This window comes from Heptranchias perlo, unplaced genomic scaffold (assembly GCF_035084215.1).
Source record: "Heptranchias perlo isolate sHepPer1 unplaced genomic scaffold, sHepPer1.hap1 HAP1_SCAFFOLD_275, whole genome shotgun sequence".
Taxonomy (NCBI): Eukaryota; Metazoa; Chordata; class Chondrichthyes; order Hexanchiformes; family Hexanchidae; genus Heptranchias; species Heptranchias perlo.
In genome coordinates, this window is record NW_027139287.1 from 129,115 (window position 1) to 134,559 (window position 5,445).

At 49.1% G+C, this 5,445-nt stretch overlaps 1 non-coding gene across 1 annotated transcript; it reads left to right on the plus strand.

Annotated features, from left to right (window-relative positions):
• The first annotated feature begins 2,305 nt into the window (after positions 1-2,305).
• Positions 2,306-2,377, plus strand: trnaa-ugc (transfer RNA alanine (anticodon UGC)). The gene has a single exon. It is a non-coding gene; the product is annotated as a tRNA-Ala (tRNA).
• Positions 2,378-5,445: the final 3,068 nt, after the last annotated feature.

Consider the following 5,445-nt stretch of genomic DNA (forward strand, 5'->3'; position numbering starts at 1 on the left):
GTCAAGCTCTTCTCCCAAAGCTTTGTCCAATAAACTGCATGTTGAATCTTTAAGTCTGACTCCGAGTGGTGATTTTCCCACAACAGTGGAGAGACTGTTCACCTGCTCCGTGTGTGGGAAGGGATTCACTCAGTCATCACACGTGCTGAGACACCAGCGAATTCACAAGTGACTGCAGGGGTTGGATTCTGCTGTTAATCACATCCAGGACTGAACTATGGTGTTTAGAGTCAGGAAGAACAACGTGTAAGGATTAACCCATTAACAGATAGAATTTAGTATAATTATAATCAATAGTAGAAGTAGAACAAAATGTACTGTGAATCTATGTATCTATAAATGTAAACTGTACTGTGTATTAATATAGAATGAACCATGTAACGTGTGTTCAATAAGAAAGTGCTGGTGGGCCGAGAAGGATGCATGATGGTTATTATAGTCAAGTTTGCAGTTAAAACTAAAAGGATGCTGACAACAGTAAAGTGGGAATGAACAGACCTAAGGGAGGAATGTGCTGTAATAGCATAATGTCTAAAAGACATGTAGATAAAGGGACTGAAGGTTCATTAAATCAAGGAGTCACTCAGGCGTCGGCCTCTCTATCTCGAGCCTCCACAAGCTCGTGAGCAGAAGTCTGTTTATACAAACGGTTCTGTGAAGGCTGGCAATGTAAACTCTAAATAAGGTTCTGTTAAGTCTGTAACAACAAGGCACGGATGGGACCAGGAGTTATGCTTGGAATGTAACTTCTGAAGGTTGAGAGACATGAATAATGGTCAGGCTGAGAGATGTGGATATGAGAGTGAACTGCTCATAAACTGAAAAAGGGAAGAAGTAGAGACCTCAAAAGCTGAGGAAGGCGCACAAGATTCTGGCAAGGAAGAAGAGAACTTTTCAGTCCACAGATCACAGGAAGAGAGAGAGAGAGACCGCACCGCAGTCACTTGGAGAGACAGAGAGAGAGAGAGAGAGACCGCACTGTAGTCACTTGGAGGGATAGAGAGAGAGAGAGACCGCACCGTAGTCACTTGGAGGGATGGAGAGAGAGAGAGAGACCGCACCGTAGTCACTTGGAGGGATGGAGAGAGAGAGAGAGACTGCACCGTAGTCACTTGAAGGGATAGAGAGAGAGAGAGACCGCACCGTAGTCACTTGGAGGGATCGAGAGAGAGAGAGAGAGAGAGACCGCACCGTAGTCACTTGGAGGGACACTCCCGAGGTTTGAAGGAACACTCACTATTTCTCTTTGTTAAGTATCACCTTTTTGCACTAATTGTGATGTGATTAATAAATCGGTTTTGCCTTTAACCGTAATACCAGTACCAGTGGTGATCTTGTTGTTGTCAGGAACCAGTCCTTAGATTGGATTCGATTATAATCCTGAAAATAGTGGTTTAAATCCTACAATTGGCGACCACGAAGAGACTATTTCTGACAACAGCTAAAACCTGGTGGGGGATAGTTACATAATATAAATTGATTATTTCTCCAGTAAAATGCAGTGAGTGGGGGATAGTTACATAATATAAATTGATTATTTCCCCATTAAAATGCAGTGAGTGGGGGATAGTTACATAATATAAATTGATTATTTCCCCATTAAAATGCAGTGAGTGGGGGATAGTTACATAATATAAATTGATTATTTCTCCAGTAAAATGCAGTGAGCGGAGTGCACACCCACCACGGGTGGCCTCATAAAATGAGGACAATCAGTTTTTCTTTCCTTGGTTTGAGTTTTCTGTAATCTGGGGATTTAGTCCAGTGGTCGAGCGCATGTTTCGCATGTGTTGAGGTTCTGGGTTCAATTCCCTGTATTTTTTCACCAGAATTACCCACGGAAAGTTGAAAGACGCTTTTTGAGCTCAGCGAGTTTCAACTTCTGAGGCTCCACCAGCATTAAATTGTCCGGAGCGGGACTTCATCTCACGGTCCCCTCAACAGCTCAACTCAAAGCAGCCGCCGACTGAGGGGAATGTGTGACGGTGCAATATCGAGCGAGCAGTCCCAGCTCTTGTTCCTGTTTGACGCTCTGTCATTCTTCCATCTCACTTTATGATTCAGAGGTTGGATTTCAGCCTTGTCACTGACCATTAGCGACTGGGTTTTTTTATTTCCACAGACTTTTTTTTGGAAAGTTCAAAGTAAAGAGGAGCAGAAACCCCGTGAACTGAAGCAGAGGTTGAACATTGTGAACACGCGGGACCGCTGGGCATCTCGATGTCCTGGAGAGACGGAGCAGAAAGCTCACGGCTTTACTTCTAAAGTGTCTGCTTGTTTATTTCTCAGGTACCTTTTGACCTGTGGGGATGTAGCTCAGTGGAAGAGCGCATGCTTTGCATGTATGAGGTCCCGGGTTCAATCCCCGGCATCTCCAAACAAGTTACATTTCAAATTTTGGATTCAACTGTGAGAATATCATCTGAGACTCGCCTCACATTGACACACAAGGAGAGACAAGAGTTTCTTCACCTCGCGAAAAACCGAACGCTCCGCACAGAATATAATTCAATGGGAGAGCGCCCACGGTGTTTCAATGGCTCCCATCTCATGGTTGAACAGCTTGCCCAGTGATCGATTATTTCCAGTTTCACAGATTGGGGGGAAGCAGCGGACCGGCGTTCCGACCACAAAGAGGGAAGAATCGTCTGGATGTTGGGAGCTTCTTCTTTTCCCAGAGAGGAGTGAGCATCTGGAATGCATTCCCGGCTGGTGCGGTGGGTGCTGACTCTCTCTGGTGCGGTGGGTGCTGACCCTCTCTGGTGCGGTGGGTGCTGACCCTCTCTGGTGCGGTGGGTGCTGACTCTCTCTGGTGCGGTGGGTGCTGACTCTCTCTGGTGCGGTGGGTGCTGACTCTCTCTGGTGCGGTGGGCGCTGACCCTCTCTGGTGCGGTGGGTGCTGACCCTCTCTGGTGCGGTGGGTGCTGACTCTCTCTGGTGCGGTGGGTGCTGACTCTCTCTGGTACGGTGGGTGCTGACTCTCTCTGGTGCGCTGGGTGCTGATTCTCTCTGGTGCGGTGGGTGCTGACTCTCTCTGGTGCGGTGGGTGCTGACCCTCTCTGGTGCGGTGGGTGCTGACTCTCTCTGGTGCGGTGGGTGCTGACTCTCTCTGGTGCGGTGGGTGCTGACTCTCTCTGGTGCGGTGGGTGCTGACTCTGGTGTGGTGGGTGCTGACTCTGACTCTCTCTGGTACGGTGGGTGCTGACTCTCTCTGGTGCGGTGGGTGCTGACTCTCTCTGGTGCGGTGGGTGCTGACTCTCTCTGGTGCGGTGGGTGCTGACTCTCTCTGGTGCGGTGGGTGCTGACTCTCTCTGGTGTGGTGGGTGCTGACTCTGACTCTCTCTGGTACGGTGGGTGCTGACTCTCTCTGGTGCGGTGGGTGCTGACTCTCTCTGGTGCGGTGGGTGCTGACTCTCTCTGGTGCGGTGGGTGCTGACTCTCTCTGGTACGGTGGGTGCTGACTCTCTCTGGTGCGGTGGGTGCTGACTCTCTCTGGTGCGGTGGGTGCTGACTCTCTCTGGTGCGGTGGGTGCTGACTCTCTCTCCGCCTTTTTTCTGTTTTTTTTCTGGTTTGTAACCGCTCCCAGGAGATTCCATGTTCCCGGTGGGTGGGGCTGGTGGTGTGTGTAGGAAGTGTCCAGTCACGATGCTCCAGGCATGTGGGGCAGGATTGATGAACGAGCTGGTCTTTTCCTGCCCGTCATGTCCGTCTGTAACCCCAGCTCGTCAAGGTGTTTTTAGTGAAGTGATCTTTAAACACAAAACCCTCACCTGGGACAAGTCCTGCGTCCGTCTATAGTGAAATGAGATTCAATGCTGTCTGTGCCTCACCTTGTCCTCCTCCTTTTATATTATTATATTGTCCGCACACGGTGATATGTTTGGTTAAGATAAAAATACAAATTATCCGCTCTGGGCTCCTCCAGTCTCTCTGTGTTTCTCTCTCCTCCTAAACTGACTGACTGTCAGATAATAGTAACTGGTGTCCTCTCCATCCCGTTCTCAACACCCAGACACGACGACTTACTGAATAAATTCAACACTCACAGACAGTCCAGTGTCAGACAGTTACAGACGGTTTCTCTCCACCTTTCCTAACAGGACTGGCGAATGATGAATGCCCCGTCAGACCGGTTGATATACAGTAAAAGGGACAGTGACCGTCTCACCAATAGCACCGGAGGTCTGTTCACAGACACAGAATCAGTCTTTCCCTTTCTATCAGTGTGTCTATATTACGCTCAGTGACAGTATCCCGCCTCCTTGGACAGCACGAGGGAGAGAGAAAGACAGACAGACAGAGAGAGACACACAGACAAACAGACACAGTATCAGTCTCACACTTCCCATCAGTGAGTCCGTTTCACACTCAGTAACAATATTCCACCTTCATGTACAGCGCTGGAGAGAGATAAAAACAGACAGGCACAGTATCAGAATTACACTTCCTATCAGTGTCTCTGTATCACTCTCAGTAACAGTATCTCAACTTCATAAGCTGCACAAAAGAGAGAGAGAGAGAGAAACTGACCTGTAATGTCCTGTTTACACAGAGTAACAAATTGGAAAATATTCCATTCCAATTGCTATTCCAAGATGGAGTGACAGAAGATGCAGTCTCATCTCTCACTGATATTATTTCAGAGACAGACACATTATTAATCCCATCCTCAGGGACAGTGTCACACATTTAACCCTCTCTTGCATGTTGTCCCCTCTGCAATCTTGCAGCTCAGGGCCGCTCTGTATTACTCTCAGTGACCGAGAGTTTCACTCCGATTGAAATAAACTGGGACTGTTGCTGCCTGATATTAATCCTACACGGTCCCAGCAAATACACCGACTCCCACTTTCCTCCCCCGTTTCTCCAGGATTGGTTTGAGGAATCCTCCCTCCAGTTTAGGAGTCAAACGTTACTTTATCAGTAAGGGAGCCAAGAATGAACAGAACCCATTGGCTCATTCCACAGCCGCTCACTTTATCTCTGAAAGACTCTTTCCCATCAAAAGCCCCCGAGAGAAACAGCAAGGATGGAAACCTCGAGTTTAATAGTTGGAGATTGTAAAGTCAGTCTGGATTCCAGCGTTAGGCACTGGTGGAATCCCATCTGTTTCCCATTCTGGTGCCTGTTCCTGCACTGCCTGTGGAGCCCATTCCCTCTGACCTTTCCCCCAGACCCACTTCCTTTGCTCAGACAGGCGGGAATGGAGAGATCACGGCCCCCGGGGGAAGGGAGCAAAGAGCAGCCTCGTTACAGCAGCTCATCGCTCCGGGACCGTGTCCGCAGATGGGCTCAGAGATCGGCATTGAGTCCGGGGGAAGGGCAGGGGGAGTCCGGGGGCTGTTTTTAAGAGGCGGAGTGGATCAGGAACTGGTCCCGGAACATGGAGTGAGAGGGGGGAAGGGAGAGGTCATTCTCGGGCTGGGTGTGGACAGGGTGTGTCC